Source organism: Rhinopithecus roxellana, chromosome 3, assembly GCF_007565055.1.
Source record: "Rhinopithecus roxellana isolate Shanxi Qingling chromosome 3, ASM756505v1, whole genome shotgun sequence".
Taxonomy (NCBI): domain Eukaryota; kingdom Metazoa; phylum Chordata; class Mammalia; order Primates; family Cercopithecidae; genus Rhinopithecus; species Rhinopithecus roxellana.
The window spans coordinates 168,926,366-168,946,845 of record NC_044551.1 but is presented as its reverse complement, the minus strand read 5'-3'; the positions used below and the strand labels follow the sequence as shown (position 1 = coordinate 168,946,845).

The 20,480-nt window shown below is 41.8% G+C and overlaps 1 pseudogene; it reads right to left on the bottom strand.

Moving 5' to 3' along the window:
* Nucleotides 1-17,671: 17,671 nt before the first annotated feature.
* LOC104670147 lies at nt 17,672-17,973 on the bottom strand (annotated as a pseudogene).
* Between the last annotated feature and the right edge of the window lie 2,507 nt (nt 17,974-20,480).

Here is a 20,480-nt window from a genome sequence, read left to right as displayed (position 1 = left end):
GAAAACTGCCCCCATGATTCAATTATCTCCCACTGGGCCCCTCCTACAACATGTGGGAATTATGGAAGTAGAATTCAAGATGAGATTTGGTTGGGGCACAGAACGAAACCATATCACACATGAAAAGATGTTTAGCATCATGAATCCTTAGAAAATTGCAAATCAAAACTGCAAGAAGATACCACTTCATACCTATGGCTATAATAAATTAAAACAAAACAAACAAAAAAAAAACAGAAAACACCAAGTGTTGATGAAGACGTGAAAAAATTGGAGCCCTAATGCATTGCTGGTGGGAATGTAAAACAATGTAACCATTGTGGAAAAAGGTGTGGCAATTCCTCAAGAAATTAAACACATGACCAGCAATTCCACCCCTAGATATACATTCAAAAGAATTACTAGCTGGGACTTGAACAAATACTTGTACACCAATGTTCATAGCAGTAGTATTCACAACAGCTAAAAGGTGAAAACAACCCAAATGTTCACTAAGGGATAAATGGATAAACACACTATGCTACAGCCATGCAACAGAATGTTATTCAGCTGTAAAAAGGAATGAAATTCTGATACATGCTACAACATGGATGAACCTTTGAAACAATTTGCTAAGTGGAATAAGCCAGACACAAAAGGACAAATGCTGTATATGAAGTGCCTAGAATAGTCAATTTATAAAGAAGAAAGTAAATTAGTGGTTATCAGGAGCTGGAGGAGATGTGAACAGGGAGTTATTATTTAATGGATACAGAATTTGGAATTCTTTTGGGGATGATGGAAAGTTCTGGAAATGGATAGTGGTGATGGTTACACAACATCATAAGTGGAGTTAATGCCACTAAATTGTACACTTAAAAATGGTTAAAATGGTAAATTTCAGGTTATATTTATTTTACCACAATTTAGAAAAGTGGTTACTTCTTGATTTCCCAGAACCTCAGTTGTCTCACCCATAAAATGGTAGTAAGAACGTACGCCTAGCCTGTTATGAGGCTCCATGAAATAATGCTGGAGGAACATCCCTGGACAGGAACAAGTCAGGAGTAAGTGTTAAAAAACTATCAGGTGCTATGTTCACTACTTGGGTGATGGGATCCATAGAAGCCCAAACCTCAGCATCACACAATATACCCATGTAACAAACCTGCACATGTAATCCCTGATTCTAAAATAAATTTAAAAAAAAAGTTGGGGGCTGGTGTCTTGTTCCTGGCCCTGCCATGCCATTCCAACCAAACTCGAGGCCTTGGCTTTGACAAGTGAGAGCTGGCAGTTTGATTAAGAGCTGAGAATAACACAAGCATATATTTTTCGATCTTAGACTTATCATTTCCTAGAACAGCATTTTAGAAATTGTTTACCCTGGAACACTTGTCCCAGTAGTTACTCCTCAATCAAAAGATGAAATAAGGCTGGGAAATTATTAGCATGTAAGGACTCAGAGAAGTCCCGCAATTTAAAAAGCATGTCTAATGTAGCTAAACCCAAGATTTTCAAAACTTCTGTGAGAATGGGTCTTTTTCCATGTAACATCTGCAGACTCTGTTTAGGGAAGTTCTAGAGGCATTCAAAGGTGAAACACTAAGTAGACCTATTAGCAAAGACACATGGCCCAGACATGAAAGCAGACACACCCGTCATTTCATGATTTATTTTTTGTCCTTCATCCACTACATTAATCTGAGTTCAATGAAGTTCCCCTTAAGCAACTCATTTATTCTCTTTATTTATTTGCTCATGAATTCTGCAGAGCTTTACTATGCACCTACTGTGTGCAGATGCCAGGAGACAGAGATGCGCCCCCAAGGCTCAGTCCTTGTGGCACTCACAGCCTGAGAGGGGAAATAGAGAGTAGGACAGCAAAGGCACCCCAGGGTGAAAGGGGCTAGTTTGGAAGCTGGGGCACTAGAAATCTGGGGACACACAGAGGAGGGCACTTCTGGATAATCACTAGACATTCCCCTACCCCGCCATCAATTGAAGAAGCAAGAAAGTCCACGGAGAGATGGAGCCATGCTCCACCTCCTCAGGGACCCAAAGTGGAGCCTCTGAATGGATTTAAAGGGATTTGGAGACACTACCAACTGGTGATCTTCAGGTCAGTTTGTTTAATTTTCATTCAGTCTTTGAGATATAAGCTACCAGTAAAAGAATGGATTTTTTCACATTAAAATTTGTATTTCTATTTTTTTTTTTTTTTTTTGAGTAGGGGAACAATGGAATGAGCTGACATCTCTGGGCCCACAATCCAAATGTTGCAATTGTTTGAAGCTTGCTGGTCCCCCTCAATTCCTCCATTTCTATCTGCCTGCTTTATTTATTTAGGCTTATTCATTACATTTTCTATGTGAACCTCAGAAATATTCGAGTTTTTATCCCTATTGAAGATACCGTACCACCCAAACTATTCCCCAAACATTAGAAATATATAAAAATATGTATGTCTGTGTTGTTGGGTGTTTTCCTTCAATTACAAAAAGTAATATATGAAAATGTAATCAAAAGGTAAAATGTCACTCCAATTCCCAGCTCTGAGGATTGTTACCAATTTTCTTGTTACCAATTTTCTATACACAGTATACTTCTCTTGACTTCCTTTCCCCCTCTGCCTGTAGTACAGCCAATTATTTTGAAAACAGTTACTGTTACCAAATGTTTTTAAAGACTGGTAACATTTCCCCGAAATTTTCTGTGAGGATCACACATCTCTTGGTTTCCAAACAATCAACTGTAACAGGGACCAATAGTTTTCAAAATAACTTGCTGTTTCAATGAAACTGCCCCTTAGCTTTCCCTTGTCAGTGTTTGTGGAACTTCTATCCATGGGTAACACAGTCAGAGTTCTCTCTCTAGTGACTGGCAAGATCAGGAGGGGAGGGAGGGAGAGCAGAAAGGGAGGAAGTGATCAGCTTGTCGGCCACCTATGTCCCAGGACTGTTCTGGCCCTTTCTGAGTCTCAATTTTCTCAACTAAACTCCGAGGATAGAAGGAACATTCTATCATGGCTCTTTCACCTCTGAGGCAGCATCTTGTTCAACTGGCATTGCATGTTTGGGGAAACTGAGGTCCAGAGAAGTTGTGGGACTTGCCCAAGATTACACAGCAGTGGAACAGGACCTAAGAATTTGTCCCCCTTGTCCCTCTGGCCAGTACTCCTTCCCTTACACGGGTGTTTTTCAGACATCAGTTATTCAAGCACCACTTTCATAATTTCTGCTCTATTATTGTATCATTCATAGCATTATGTACTTAAAAATTTTTTAAAAATCAATTCACTATTTTTGCATAAAACTGTATCATTATCATAAATGGAAAAACATAATCATTTCATGTTAACAGAAGGCAATTGCACAAATTAATACATTAAAAACAAAAGGATATTAAATTTTAGTTTGATGCCATTGTCTGCCAGACTTCTGTTTAAAAATATGCCTATCCGTTGCTGAGGGAGATGTTAAGACAGGCTAGCACCTAACTGAATCCTTTTCCTTGATCTAATCAGAAGAACTGGAAGGAAAATGAAAGAGAAATAATTTTCTGTTGGGTAAGTTTGATGTCCTTTAAAGTCACAGGAATGCACCTTAGCACCCGTACAACCATCTTTTCCATATCAGTGTGAGCCCACTGCCTCCATCTACCCCTGGGACTGGCTCTGTGGACTGCATCAGATCCTACCCTGTAGTGCGTGGCAGAGAGTGGCCAGCCCTTTGTTGAGGGGAAATATTATGATTAACAAAGCAACCAGCTCTGTGGTCATTTCCCAAAGCAACCAGCTCCAGGGTTGTTATTAGTGAACTTCTCTGAAGGCCTAAAGTCGCCTCTGAATCAAGTTGATTAGTTTGTCCAGCATTGTTAAGGCTAAGACCAGAAAGAAAATTAAAAACCAAAACCAAAACCAAAAAAACAGCTGAAATCACTCCTCATGATCCAGCTTCTTTATCTGAGAATCTGAAAGCAGAGCTATTTCCCTGAAATTGGAAGGTGGAGTCACAGAAGCCCCACCTTGTCTAAAGACACCTGCTGGCCAGATGATCCGTATCCTTGTCCTTCTCTGATCATTCTTTCCTCCTTCGCTGTGAACATTCTGTCCTACCCAGTAATTAGTACTGGCAGCCTCATATTGCCTCTTTTGTTTTCATAATTCATTTACTTTTGATGATATCATAAAAAGGGCAGAAATTGCATCCCCCTCCCCTTAACGTCCTGGCCCCACGCCCACATCCACTAATACAAAGACACTAATTGCTCCGCACTCTTGTGCCAGGCGCTTTGAAAACATCTTTGGCTAATGGATGGAATTAACCTTGTTTAACGTACAAATCAGCAGCCTAATTTGCCTTGAATCCCGACTCTGTGGCTCCATGACTATAGCTGGGAGGAAATGTCTTCTCACTTTCCTGGGCCACACCGGGAAAGAAAACCGTCGGTTGCCAGGATGAGACAAGCCTTCCTCCAGGCCCCTTCTTCTCCTTCCGTGATGGAATTATCATCTGCTTGTGGCGTGTGGGTCTCTTCTCACCACCTCTCAACCTCAAGTCCCTAGAACCGAGAATAGCTTATTCATGTTAGTGCCCTACCCTGGCACAGTCATGGCGCATGGGAAGTGCTAGGGCCTCCTTGCTGAGCGCATTGAGTGGCCACTTCTACATGGAGCATCCCCTGTGTGCCAGGTTGAGTTCTGGGCTCTGTGGATCCAGCAGTCAGAAGGCAAACCTCTTGCTCTCATGGAGCCTACTTTCTAGGGTGGTTGGGCAGCAAAACACAAGGAAATGCATACATTTACTCCATAGAGAAGATGTTAGAGAGTGGTGAGTGGCACCAAGAAAATAAAGCAAGCAGTGGAGTAGTGAATGAGGTAGAGGGAGAGGAACTAGGGAGGCTGGGGAAGCCTCACCGAGGTAGTGACATTTGAGCTGAGACCTTGTCATGGGGGAGCATCCTTGGTGCAATGTCAGGTATACTCCATGCAGGCTCTCCCAGAGGCCACCAAACAGAAAGACTCATGGACCAAACAATGATGCTCATCCAAATGGTTTAATAAATTCATCTAAAATATACAGTGAGGAACAAGGGGAAGAAAGGAGGTTGGTTAATACACTTAGGACAGGATGCCACGGGGCAAAAGCCCACACTGTCTGTGTCCTGGGCTATGCAATGCTTTTACATCCTATCTTTTTCTCTCCCCCTCTTTCTGTCTTGTCAGCCTACTCTGCTGATGGTGAGGTTATGAAGACCAGGACCGAGGGCGAGCTAGGGGGCTCAGCAGGTGTGAGGTGCCTGGAGCCAGCACACTTGTTCTTCTTGACAGGTGGCAGACCAGGCCACCTGGCCTGAGCTGTGGCTTGCCAGTGGAAGTTAGTGCTTCTATCTGAGGGTTTTGGACACAGGATACATTTGGCCAGAAAGGGTGTCACTAATGGTGGGCAATTTAAAACCATGTGGACATAGAGTGCCCATGGATATTGACGATTGGTTGCTCTTGCGTCCCTTTACCCTTTTCTCCCCCGGTCACACACAGATGCTCTACTCACTTCAGCTTTGTCTAACATAACTCATGAGCTTCTTGCTTACTTCCTATTCTTATTCAGTTTCACCCCACCACCTTGTCTCTTTTTTTCTTTTATTCTCAGTAAATCAAAATTGAATGTTCTTATTAGTGCAAGAAATACACGTAACAGACCTGAATGTTGAGCTGCAGCCAGCCATGGGAAGATCTGGAGAGAGTGTTCCCGAGGACAGAGAGGCATTCTCTGTTGACTCAGCCTCACGGCTTCCTGTTCCACAAGCTGATCAGGTCTCAGGCTCCCAGCAGCTCTGACCCCTTCTAAATGGGTATGGCCACCGTTAAGCACAAGGCCTTGGGGTCCGAAATACCTAGGTCAGAATCCTGGTTCTTTTGTTTACTGGCTGGGAGACGTGCAACTGAGCTTCCAACGATGAGATTTGAGAACATGCATGTAAAGTGTTTTGCAGATAGTAGATGGCAGGCGCTCGCTTATGTATTTGTTAATGCAATAGATACTTATTGAGTGCCTATCACAGCACATGCTATGCTATGTGCTGGGGACCCTGCCAGAAAAAAGTAGGTGTGGTCTCTGGTCTCACTTGAGCTTAAATCTAGTAGGGGAGAGAGACATTAAACAGGCAAATATAGAAATTATCAATTGTGCTAAATGCTGCAATAAGAACACAATCCTCTGCAACCTGACCCAGATGGGTCAGGACTCCCTGACCAAAGAGGAGCAGGAAGAACCAGGTGAAGTGGGAGGGGTGCTTTCTGCAAGGGAGGATGGCTGCTGCAAATGTCTGGAACTGGAAGGGGCAGGACGGAGTTAGCTCAGAGGGTGTTAATAGGCATTGAGCAAGACAGAGGGCACAGCAAGAGGTGAGGCTGAGAGGCAGGCAGGGAGCTTGCTCATGCCTTCACCACCACATGAAGAAGGTTACCTTTTACAATGAATACAATGGGCACCACCAGAAGTGTCTAAACAGGGGAGCCACTTCATCCAGTTCCTGTTTTTAAGTGTTGCAGAGAGAAATTCGATGGATGCAATGGTAGCCTTCGTGTATGATGCCTGACAGGCTCTCTGAGAGGTCACCAAATAGAAAGGCTGATGGACCAAATGAAGATGCTCAAACCGTGGAGTTTCTGGAATGCATCTAAAGCATACAGGGAGATGCAAAGGGAAGGAGATAGGGCTGGTTAATGCACGTAGGATACAGTGCTGTTGGTGCAAGTACCACACTGTCTCATTCCTGTGTCACACAGTGTTCCTATGTCCTGTCTCTCTTGCTGCTATGTCAGTTCCCATAAACTTTCCCTGCCAACGGGCCTCTATTTCCACATAGCCAGCAGGCTCTTCAGTGAGTTGTAAGCAACAGGGACCCATTCTCTTTCTGTTCCTGTGGTTACATCTACTTCCTCATTCTCACCTGTTGCCTGGATGACTTTTGTGAAAAGGACAGAAGTGGAAGGGTCATTCCTCACATTGTAGAACTGTCTTTGGCACCTATCCATCATATGGCTTCTGGGGGCAAAATAAATCTCCAGTATGGAGCCTGGTGTGGTGGTTTATGCCTGTAATCTCAGCTACTCAGGAGGCTGAGGCAGGAGGATTGCGTGAGTGCAGGAGTTGGAGGCTGCAGTGAGCTATGATTGCATTATTGCACTCCAGCCTGGGCAACAGAGCAAGACCCCTTCTATAAGAAAAAAGCAAATCTCAAATGTGTGTCCTACTGATTGAAAGTCAGGGTGGCCTTATGTTTTTTGTTTTTTTTTTCCCCATGTGAAAACGACAAACTGAATTAAATGTTGAGGTCCTAAATTGTCATTGGTTGAATAGATTTGAAGTTTTAAGCAACTTCAGGAATGAGAGACATCGTCTGGCCTTGAGAGCCAGACTTAAGTTGGGATCACTGAGAGGGCAGGGAGGTGACCTCCCCAAGCCTTCTCCCTCACCTGAGCAGCACACATGCTTTTTCTTGTTAGAAGGCTATTCCTTGGCAGGCTCCCTTAGCCCTGCTCCTGCCTCTGCAGGTGTCACTATCCTGATGGACATTGCCATTCATTGACTCAGGCCAGCTGCCTTCTGCATTTATGGGACTCCCCAGCTGATTCCAATAGAAGGGGACCCCCACACTGGGGCCAAGATTCTGTGCCTCTGCAGCTGCAATTCCAACAGCTTCATGGTGCCAACACCTCTGTCTCTCTGTCCTCCTGAGAATTTTCTCTACTGAGTCCTCACTCAGGCCTGGTTATCTCAATATCCACCAGTTTCCTCTTTCTCTCCATCAGGGCAAAAATGAGGTATGTCAGGGTCAGATCATTTAGGATTTGGGCCTTATGCACAAATCAGAGGTATGTGCCTCATATCTGATATTTCTAGCCTGACATCACCGTCTTGTGAGGATAAAATGAAACAAAACTGCATACAAGAAAGTTCACCATGCAGCATCTTGCACACAGTAGATGCGTGGCCAATGGTAGCTATTGTTAATTTAAGCCTTGGATTTAACAAATCCTGTCATAGAGACTCCTTGCCCGGTTTATGATGATATTCTACAAAATTAGGACTGGAGGAGTAAGATGGGAAGGGTCATTTGCAAGTGATTTTGAAAGTTCGGGAAAGGCATTTGCAACTAGGCCTTTCCACCATGCTCAGCATTAGGCCAGCCACCAGGTGTTGTGTGAATTTTGAGTCCCTGGGGCTCGTACCCCTCTTTGCAATACCTTTTCTAGAGCTCAAGGACAACATCCAACAACCTGGAGCTAAGATAGTGGAATCATAGCCCACAGTAACGTGAAAAGGAGTGCTTAGGGTCTTTTCCTGAGTCCTGAGATCTATTCACTCAGAAGTCACTTATTCCCAGGAAACACTGGCCGATGAGCTCTGATCTAATAGAAATACAGCCTGCTGGCCTCTGGCATCCTGATGTCCTTGTGTCTGTAGTATTACTCAGACAGGTTCCCAGCACATAGGACGCATTCAGAAAATATTCAATGAGTAAATGAATAAACGCTCTCAAATGACATAAAAATAAGTGAGCTTGGCTTATGGAGCAGATAGGGTAGGCATCTAAGTGTAGGCTCCTACCAGCAGTCACATAATGTCTATAAAATGTCTACCTCTAAAATTGTAGCACATCCCTCATGCCAGATGCTATGCTAAGTGCTGTGTGTGTATCACACTTAGGGAGAGAAATTTCCCAGCCACGCCTGCCAGGTTGAAGCACTTTCACCCATTCCCTCTACCCCTTTACTCCTGGCCAAGCGCCTCCTGCACCCTCCTCCTTCTACCACTGCAGGGTGGAAGTTGGCCAAGGACAGCGCGGATGTAGACAAAAGCTTCAGGGTGTCTTTGCAGCACACCAGGCTCTTAGGGGAAGCTGGCTGGGAAATGGCAGCACAGCCTGCCAAGAGGCGAGATGGAGGCAAACTGGGAATGGAAGAAAAGCCAATGCAAATCCTGTAGGTCTGAGGCTGCTTGAAGGTGATTTGCGAGGCCGACTGGGCTGGAGCTGAAGACTACGTGTGTGTGTGTGTGTGTGTGTGTGTGTGTGTGTGTGTGTGTGTATGCAAGAGTCTTGCCTATACAAACACAGCAACCAGCCAGAGGCAGGCAGATGTGCTGCTGATACAGTAAAGAAAGTGGGAATCCATGGCTGTCATGCTGGGTTCACAGCCCGGCTCTGCTCATCCTGTGGCCTTGGGAAGCCTACTGTTTCTCTCAGAGCTCAGTCTTGTCATCTGTATAGTAGGGTTCAAATTTACACCTTGAGATACTGCAGTGATAGTTCTATTTTAGATACTGGCTCCTGGGCAACCTTCCTGAGTCTGAAGTTGCAACTTTCTTTAATTTTTTTTTTTTTTTTTTTTTTTGAGACGGAGTCTCACTCTTGTCACCCAGACTGGAGTGCAGTGGCACAATCTTGGCTCACTGCAACCTCCACCTCCTGGGTTCAAGCGATTCTCCTGTCTCAACTTCCTGAGTAGCTAGGACTACAGGCACACACCACCATGCCTGGCTAATTTTTGTATTTTTAGAAGAGACGGGGTTTCACCATATTGGCCAGGCTGGTCTGTCTCGAACTCCTGACCTTGTGATCCGCCTGCCTCTGCCTCCCAAAATGTTGGGATTACAGGCGTAAGCCACAGCTCCTGGGCTATTTATTTTTATACTTTTAAAAAACAACAATAACAAAAAAGTAGAATAGATTTAGATTTACAGGAAAATTGCAGAGACAGTACAGAGTATTCCCATAGACTCCACAGCCAGTTTCTTCTATTAGTAGTGTATTACCTTACTTAGTATGGCACAATTGTCACAACCAAGGGGCTGACATTGATACTTTATTAGTAATTCACGCCTCTACTTTATTCACATTTCTTCAGTTTTTATCTAACGTCCTTTTTCTATTCCAGGATCTCATTTAGAGATACCACATTACATTTAGTCATCTGTCTCCTTAGGCTTTTCTTGGCCATGGTAGTTTCTCAGACTTTCCTCATTTGTGGTGATCTTGACAATTTTTTTTTTTTTTTTTTTTTTTTTTGAGACAGAGTCTTGCTCTGTCACCCAGGCTGGAGTGCTGTGGCCGGATCTCAGCTCACTGCAAGCTCCGCCTCCCGGGTTCACGCCATTCTCCTGCCTCAGCCTCCCAGGTAGCTGGGACTACAGGCGCCGCCACCTCGCCCGGCTAGTTTTTTTGTAGTTTTTTTTAGTAGAGACGGGGTTTCACCGTGTTAGCCAGGATGGTCTCGATCTCCTGACCTCGTGATCCGCCCGTCTCGGCCTCCCAAAGTGCTGGGATTACAGGCTTGAGCCACTGCGCCCGGCCATCTTGACAATTTTCAAGAGTACTGGTCAGGTATTTTGCAGAATGTCACTCGATTGGGGTTTAGCTGATGTTTTCTCATTGTTAAAGTTAAATTGTGAGTTTTCGGGGAAGTCCATGAAAGTAAAGTGCCATTTTCATCACATCATAGCAAGGGCATGCACTATCAACATGATTTATCACTGTGGATGTTGACCTCGATCATCCGGCCGAGGTGTTATTTGTCAAGTTCCTCCACAGTGGAGTCACCTGCCGTCTTTCCTCCCCTTCTGTACCGCAGTCTTTGGAAGGAAGTGACTGTGTGACATGGACACTAAAGTTGTCCAATTCAGGTACATGCGCAAAGTGGCTTCAGAACTGTCAACCTGTACCTCCATGGGAAACAATTTATTAACTAGAGTACAGTGCTTACGTGCAGTTCCTTTTGCCATTCGTTTTATAGATTCCACTCATTTCTGAAGTTATATAAATCAGTGCCTTTATTTCCCCACCCTCTTCAGTCAGATCGTTTCACACATTTAAAACGCAGTTACACGGTTAGATTCTTTTGCCACAATCTGCATTCCATTCCAGGATTGTCAAACCTCCTGAATGATTTTTTTTTAAACTTACATGCATTAAGGTTCACTGTTTCTGTTACAAAATTTCCTTCCTTCCTTCCTTCCTTCCTTCCTTCCTTCCTTCCTTCCTTCCTTCCTTCCTTCCTTCCTTCCTTCCTTCCTTCTTTCCTTTTCTTTCTCTCTTTCTTTCTTTCTTTTTTGAGATGGAGTTTTGCTCTTGTTGCCCTGGCTAGAGTGTAACAAGATGGCATGATCTTGGCTCACTGCAACCTCCACCTCCCGGGTTCAAGCGATTCTCCCGCTTCAGCCTCCCGAGTAGCTGGGATTACAGGCATGCACCATCACACCCGGCTAATTTTGTATTTTTAATAGAGACGGGGTTTCTCCATGTTGGTCAGGCTGGTCTTGAACTCCTGACCTCATGTGATCCACTGGCCTCGGCCTCCCAAAATGCTGAGATTACAGGCGTGAGCCAGTGCGCCCAGCTGAAGCTTTTGACAAATGCACAATGTGATGTGTCCATCCTTGAAGTTCTATGTAGAACAGTTTCACCTCTCTAAAAAGTCCCCATGCTTCGTCTATTCAATCCTCTCTCAAACCCCTGAACAACTGATCTGCTTATCATTTCTATAGTTTCTCTTTTCTATAATGTTTATAAATGGAATCATATAGTATGTAGCCTTTTTAGTTTTTTTAACTAAATAATATACCTTTAAGAGTCATCTATGTCTTTCCATAACTTAATAACTAATTCCCGTTAATTACTGAATAGTATCCCACTGCATGGGTGTACCACAGTTTGCTTATCCATTTACCTATTGATGGACACCTTGATTGTTGCCAAAATTTGGTAATGATTACAGAAGTTGCTTTAAACATATGTGTTCAGGTTTTGGTTAAGTTTTCAAATCATTTGGGTAAATACCTAGAAGTAGGATTGCTGGATCTTACGTGTTGCAGTTACTTTTAATCTCTTTTCCCTGACATAACTTTTAAATGAATAAAGCATTTCTTTTTCCCCATCTCTTATTTATTTGAATCTGCACAGGAGCCCTTGTGAGGTAGGTGAATCCAGCAGAGTTCTTGGCTCAGGTACCAGAAACTGATACTTATGAATTCAATGAATTCAAGCAGACAAGGAAATGGAGTGATATTCAGAGCTCGCAATGTCAATGGCAAGACTGGACAGCCTGGCATGGAAAAGGAGGGACTATAGGAAACTAGGAGTGGCAGGACCTCACAAAGTTTTTATAGAAGCAGGCTGGTTAAGACGTTGCTGCCACAGACCACTGAATGGCGCTGATGATGTTGCCAGAATTCATCTTAATTAGTCCAGTATCTTCAGGTCACACTCCCTTAAAAGTCAAAATCCTAGGCAGGGACATCTGATTGACCAAACCTGCTCCAAGAACTGACATTAAATGTGAGAAGAGCAATTACACACTACTCATGCTTCACTCACTCTGGTAGGAGGAGATGGAGCCACAAAGTGAAAGTAGTTTAATTTCCTAAAGATCATGTAGAGGAGAGTCAGTTACTCCGCCCATACACAAGCAAGGAGATTTCTACAGTGATGAGCCATTATGTGCTAAAGTCTATTGTTACAGCAGCTCTGCCTAAACTTACTGTTCAAGAAGCCAGACTGCAGAGGGTACAGAAGACTTGAAACCAGGATTAGGGGCATGCACTCCATGTAGGATCCAGAGGAGTGTTTTAAGATGGGAAGTTTAAACTGCAGGCTTGAAATGAAGCTGAGGTGGGTGGCTCACCTGAGGTCAGGAATTCAAGACCAGCCTGGCCAATATGGCGAAATCCCATCTCTACTAAAAATACAAAAATTAATTCGGTGTGGTGGAGGGGACCTATAATCCCAGCTGCTCGGGAGGCTGAGGTAGGAGAAACAGTTGAGCCTCAGGAGGCTGAGGTTGCAGTGAACCAACATCGTGTCACTGCTCTCCAGCTTGGGCCACAAAAGTGAAACTCCATCTCAGAAAAAAAAAAAAAAAGAAATGTGGGCAGAAATGACTGGCTGGGACTTGGTCTCGAGAGAAAAGGCTAAAGCTTAGGTACTAAGTCTGGGGTCTAAAATCTGAGTGACAGCAAGAGTCAGGCTGACCCTCTATTTCAGAATTCCTTATAATTTACCTTTCTAAGTTGAAACATAACCTTTCAGTGGCTGTTGAGTTGCTCAGCTAAAAAGTTTTTTGGGAATGGGGATATAAAGCCTAATGTGGAAGGCTGAGAAGTAGCTCCCTAAACACATCAGGTCCTAATCCCTGGAACCTATAAATGTTACCTTATAGGGAAATAGAGGATCTTTGAGGATATGATTAACTTAAAGATTTTGAGATGGAGAGATTATCCAGATGGGCCCTAAAAGCAATCTCAAGTGTCCTTCTAAGAGAGAGGAAGAGGTGGATGACACACACAGAGGAAGCCATGTAACAATGGAGGCCAAGATGGGAGAGTGCTGCAGCCACAAGCCAAGGAATGTTGGCAGCTACAGAAGCTGGAAGAGGTGAGGAATGGAGTCACCCCTAGGGCCTTTGGAAGCTCTTGACTTCAGCCTAGTGAAACTGATTTTGGACTTCAGTGCTCCATAACTACAAGAGAATACATTTCTATTGTTTTAAGCCACCTCATTTGTAGTAATATGTTACAGAAACCATAAGAAATTAAAATAACCAGGAAATTACAGTAGGGAAGGCTAAAATGGATATAATAGAAAGAGTGAGTGCTTTGGATAAAAGTAGAACTCAAATCAAATCCCTCCTGATATGACCTTGGGCAATAATATTAAACCAGCATGGGAAATACATATGCAGCCACTCGCCCTCCCCTGCCAAAGCAAATGTGGCTCATCAATACCAGCATTTTTTCCCAGATATGAGCTCAGAATACATTTCAGCACAGGTGTCTTGACAACCATAAGAAATGACATGTGATATTAAACTCAGTGACTATTCCTGTAATTACACTAACCATTATTCATTGGGTACCTACTATGCCAGGTATTTTAAATAAAAATATACTTAATTGTCCCAACAAATTGAGGAGACAGTTTTCTTCTTTACCTTGGTTTACAGGACGAGATAATCATATATCACAGAGTTGAAGTGGCATTTCCCGAGGCACAAAGCTCTAACGAAACAGGACTGGCATTCAAAGCCGGGTCTCCCTGACACCACATCCCGCTCCACTACCAGGCACAACCAGTCACTTGGATTTTCTGAGCCACAGCTTCCTCGTCTGTAAAATGGGGCTGCTGATCTCCACCTGGAAGAGCACATTTGAGGGTTGAGTGAGATCATTAAAAAAGACAGGGACCCCAGTAGACTGTGTCTGGCACAATGCTGCACGGGCTAATGTTAGCAATCCAGGCCTCTTTACTGCAGTGCAACGGAGAGAGGTTGGGCCTCAGCTGGAGCAGGATGAAGCCCTGACCTGGCGTCTAGTGGAAACTCAGCCCATTCCTAGACACACCTCAACCCCACAGCTAGGTCTTTTTTCTCTGGAGGGACCACACCTAGAGCCAGAGAGCAACAGGGTCACCGTGACCTGGGCCAGAATACTCTATAAGGTCAACACGAGCCAGGACAAGGAATCAGAATTACAAAACCAACAGTCTTTTAACCAGGATCTAACCAAGGACTAGTACAGGGAGGACGTCAACAGTGTGGAAGGGAACAGCATTTTGATCTGTTCTCCCTGGACCCTCTGGGGGCTCTCCTCCCATTGTGGTGAGGCAGATCAAATCAGAGGAAACAGCAGGGCGTCAGCACCAAACATCCCTGGGTTCAAATCCTGGCCTTCCTTACCTACTGGCTGAGTTGTCTTGGATGCACTTTTTCACCTCCCCAAGCTTCAGTTTCCTTATCTGTAAGATACAGGTGTGAATCACAACATGCCATGTGGATCAAACAGATTAGTGCAGGCAACAGAGTAGATGCTCAATCAGTGTCAGTTCCCCTTATTTTACCCATTCCCCAAGAGCCTGCCTGCAGAGCACCCTCCTTCCCAGAAGCTCTCCAGCTAGATTCCAGCAGCAAGTCTAGGGTCCATTGGGAAGGGCAGTAACATCCTGGGCAGGCGGGTGCTGTCCGGGGAGGAAGGAACCGTGGAGATGGCAGGGCCTCCTAACAAGTTCTAGTCCCAGGAGGCTCACTCACAGCTCTCTCTCTGTGGAACGTGGGTGGGAGGGAAAGAAGTTAGGCACAGTCCTGCAAACCTAGTCTCAAGCAGATAAAATATAAATTGCATATTCTAAGGAAAAAGAGTGCAGTCACCTTTGTATTTTGGTATCAACAATGTATGAACAGCAGGCTCTGGGCACAACAAGAAACCTGCACCCACGCTACTCCTTTATCACCGTTCATCTCTTGGCAAATAATTACTCTCCCTGCAGGCACCCTCATTGGGTTTCATGTCAACTGAATAATAAATCAAATGTGGACCAAGATTTCTGACCAAAATGTGCTGGGGAATAAATGGTGGGAAGCATATGATGTTAGTGACGGTACTGGGAATGGGGGTATCATCTTTCTTTCTAAGCTTTGCCTTGAGACAGGCTTCCTTTATCTTTGTTAATCCTGTTAACACTGAGACTATAACCTGGACGCCGAGTGACCCAAATCACTCTACCTCTGAAATGGACAGAACTGCCTTCTCTATCATTTCCCATCAAGGAACCCTGAGATGGTTTGATTAATGAATGACTAAAATACTAACAAATATATAGCAAAAATAAATACTAGCAAATATATATATTTATAGCAAATACATATAGTAAAATACTAGCAAATATAGCAAATATATAATGAATCATTTCTCAACAACTTTTTCCTTAGTGGCATTTGGCTTTCTTCTCTGAATTTTTGCTACCATCAAAAGCCAAGTTCCTCACTGGAGAAAGAGGGCAGTGTTTATTTTAATATTTTATTTTAATATTTTGAGTTATTTTATATTTAACAGTTTTTAAGGTTTAACTAACAAATAAAAGTTATATATGCTTAATGTGTACAAACTGATGTGAATATATTATACACACACACATTGGGAAATAATCACCACAATCATGACAATTAACACACCCATCACCTTACTAATTCCCTTTTTCCTTCCTTCCTTCCTTCCTTCCTTCCTTCCTTCCTTCCTTCCTTCCTTCCTTCCTTCCTTCCTTCCTTCCTTCCTTCCTTCTTTCCTCCCTTCCTCCCTTCCTCCCTTCCCTTCCTTCCTTTCTTGTTTCCTTCCTTCTTTCCCTTCTTTAAGGTGAGGATACCTAAGATTGACCCCCTTAGCAAATTTCAAGTATACAGTACAGTATTACTAACTATAGTCACCACACTGTACATTAGATCTCCAGAACTTATCTATCCTGCAGAACTGCAATTACACTCTGACTAACATCTCCCCCACCTTTCAGCGCCTGGCAACTACCATTTGACTCTCTGTTCCTATGAGTTTCACTTTTTTGGATTCCACATGTAAGTGGGATCATGTAATATTTGTCTTTCTGTGTCTGGCTTACTTCATTTCACATAATGTTCTCTAAGTTCATCCATGTTGTCACAAGTGGCAAAATTTCCTTCTTTTTAAAGGCTAAATAATATCCCATAGTAGAAATACACCACAATTTTTTTTTATCCATTCAGCCATCCACGGGCATTTGGGTTGTTCCCACATCTTGGTGATTGTGAACAATGCTGCAATGAGCACAGAAGTGCAGGTATCTCTGAGATCCTGATTTTATTTTTTTTGGATGTACACCCAGAAGTGGGATCATATGGTAGTTTTATTGCTAACTTTTGGAGAAAACTCCATACTATTTTTATAGTGGTTGTGCCACTTTAAATCCCCATAAAAAATCTGCAAGTGTTCTCTTTTCTCCACATCCTCACCAACGCTTTTGTCTTTTTTGATAGTAGAGCCATCCTTGCAGGTGTGAGGTGATATGTCATTGTGTTTTGATTTGCATTTTCCTGATGTTGAACACATTTTCATTTCCATGCTGACCATTTGTATGCCTTCTGTTGAGACATACAAATACACCACATCATACACAAAAATAAACTCAAAATGAAGTTTTGACCTGAAACTGTAAAACTACTAGAAGAAAGCATGGAAAAAAGCCTTCTTGACCTTGCTGATGGCAATGATTTTTTGGATATGACACCAACAGAACAGGAAACAAAAGCAAAAATAAATAAACGGGAAATATCTATTTAGATCTTTTGCTCATTTTCAAATTGGTTATTTGTTTTCTTGCTACTGAGTTGTATGAGCTCCCTATGTGTTTTGCATATTAACTCCTTATCAGATATATGATTTGCAAATATTTTCTCCCATTTCATAGGTTGCCTTTCCACTTTGTTGATTCTTTTCTTTTCCTTTTTTTTTTTTTTTTTTGAGGTTTGAACAAATTTATTGAAACATACAGGGTGTAAGCAGAGAAATCATTCATGGTGTGTTACATTTTGCCACTACCTTGAATGTATAATTACAAAATTATAAATATATTTTCCACCACTAAGCCTTTGGCCAAAAAAAGTCACTTAGCACATTTTAAAAGATCAATAAGAAATGTATTTTGGACATTAAAGAGATCAAGTCACTGAATTAAACAGCAGCAGCCCTCATGAATCTAGAATCCCATAGTGCCGAAGGTATAGGTGTCTGTGCAGAGCTAGTCATTTATTATAGCAATCAGAAGAGACAGGGGCAGGTACACCTATCAGAGGTGTGGCAGAGCTGGCAGAACAGGATGGCTGGGCTGGTCAGGTGAGCATGCCCCAGAGACAGCAGCAACAGAAAGCAGTCCAGTAGGCTGTGAGGTAGGTGGATGGTTTCAACTCATCTCTTCTTTGGTCTTCTACCATATACACTGTGGTTTTAGGAGGCTCCTGAGGTCTGCCCTGCCATCTGTACTGTGGATATGCTCGTATCCTTGATAGGGTATCCTTGAAAAGGTGGGTAGGGCCCACTCCCATAGTCCTGGGCCCATTTGCTTTTGTGGATAAGGTGGGTATGGGGCTGATGGACCAGGGCCTGGATGTGGTGGAGGATTCTCTAGGTTCATCAAGGACCTGTAAAGTGCACCTCTCCTCTCCACGAACTGGCTGGGTAGTGGTTGGGTGGCAGAACCTGAGGAACCTAGACCAGTCCACAGTAGACTCACCGCACCTGCCTCAAAGCAAGTAATGAGCCACCATGTGACAGAAGCTTTTTAGTTTGATACAATACCATTTGTTTATTTTTGGTTTTGTTTCCTCTTCTGTCAGTGTTATGTCCAAAAAATCATTGCCAGCACCAATGTTGAGGCCTTTTTTCTATACTTTCTTCTAGTAGTTTTACAGTTTCATGTCTTCATGTCAAAGTCTTTAATCTATTTGAGTTTATTTTTGTATATGATGTGAGATAAGGTTCTAATTTTATTCTGTGTATGACTATCCAGTTTTTCTAATGACATTTATTGAAGATACTATCCTTTCCCCATTGTGTCCTCTTGGCATCCTTGTCAAAGATCAGTTAGCTGTAAATATATGGATTTATTTCTGGTATCTTTATTCTGTTACATTTGTCTACATGTCTGTTTTTTTGTCAGTACCACATTGTTTTGATTACCATAACTTTGTAATATATTTTGAAATGAAGACGTGTGATGACTCTGGCTATTTTTTTTTTTTTTTTTTTTTTTTGTCCCTCAAGATTGCTTTGGATATGGGTAGTCTTTGGTGGTTCCATTTTAATTTTATGATTGCTTTTTAAAATTAATGTAAAAATGCCATTGGAATTTTGATAGAGATTGCATTAAATGTGTATGTTTCCTTGGGCACTGTGGGCATTTTAAAGATTTTAATTCTTCTAATCCATGAACATGGGATGTCTATCTATTTCTATGTCTCCGTTAGTTTCTTTCCTCAATGGTTTATAACTTTCAGTGTACAAGTCTTTCACCTCTTTAGTTAAATTTATCCTAAGTATTTTATTCATTTTGTTGCTATTGTAAATAGAATTGTTTTCTTAATTTCGTTTTTGGATAGTTTGTTATTAGCATATAGAAATGCCACTGATTTTTGCAAGTTGATTTTTTATACTGCAGATTTACTGAATTTGTTTATTAGTTTTAATAATTTTTTTGTATGGAGTCTTTAGGATTTTCTACATATATGATCATGTCACCTTTAAGAGAAGACAGTTTTACTTATTTCTTTTCAATTTGGATAGCTTTTATTTCTTTTTCTTATCTGATTGTTCTGCCTAGAACTTCCAGTACCATGTTGAATAGAAGTGGTAAGATTGATCATCCTTGCTTTACTTCATATCAGAGAGAAAAAACTTTCAAATTTTCCCCGTTCATTATTATGTTAGCTGTGGGGTTTTCATATATGGTCTTTATTATGTTGAAGTAAGTTTCTTCGATACTTTTTTTTTTTGAGAGTTTTAAATAATAAATGGATGTAAAATATTGTAAAAAAACATCTGAATCTTTTGAGATAATCATGTGGTTTTATCTTTCGTTGTGTTAATGTGGTATATTACACTGATTGATTTGATATGTTGAACCATCCTTCCATCTCAGGGATAAATCCTACTTGGTCATGGTGTATGATCCTTTCAATGTGCTTTTGAATTTGGTTTGTTAGTATTTTATTGGAGATTTTTGTGTTTATGTTAATTAGGGATATTGCCCTGTAGTTTTTTTTTTTTTCTTGTGGTGTTTTTGCTAAGTTTTGACATCAGGGTGATCCTGGCCTAAACATGAGTTTAGAAGTGCTTTCTCTTATTTAATTATTTGAAAAAGTTTTAAGAATTGGTACTAAGTCTTCTTAAAATATTTGGCAAAATTCACCCATTAAGCCATCTAATCCTGGACTTTTCTTTGTTGGGAAGGTTTTAATTATTGATTCAATCTCATCGGTAAAATGTGTCTGTTCTTCTTAATTCAGTCTTGGTAGGTTGCATATTTCTAGGAATTTATCTATTTCCTCCAAGTCATCCAATTTGTTAATGAATAATTGTTCATAATGATCGTTTATGATCGTTTTTATTTCTGACTCATTTGCTGTAGTGTCTCTCATTTTTGATTTTATTTACTTGAGACTTCTTTTTTTCTAAGTTAGTTTAGCTATGGAGTTTGTCAAATTTGTTTGTCTTTTCAAGAAACCAAATCTTGTTTCCTTGATTTCTTTTCTACTGTTTTTTATTCCCTCTTTTATTTATTTCTACTCTCATTGTTATCATTTCCTTCCTTTTGCAAATATGGGACTTGGTTTGTTCTTTTTCTGGTTCCTGGAGGTGTAAAATTAGTTTGTTTATTTGCAATCTTTCTTCTTTTTTTAAATGTAGGCATTTGTCACTATGAATGTCCCTTTACTACTGCTTTTACTGTATCCCATAAGTTTTGGTATGCTATTCCTTCAGTTTTGTTTGTCTCTGCATGTTTTAACGTTCCCTTTGTATTTTTTTGACCCAATGGTTGTTCAATTGGTTTGTTTAGTTTCAATGTATTTGTAAACTTTCCCCGTTTCTTATTGTTATTGATTTTTAGTTTTATTTCATTGTGATCAGAAAATATACTTGGTA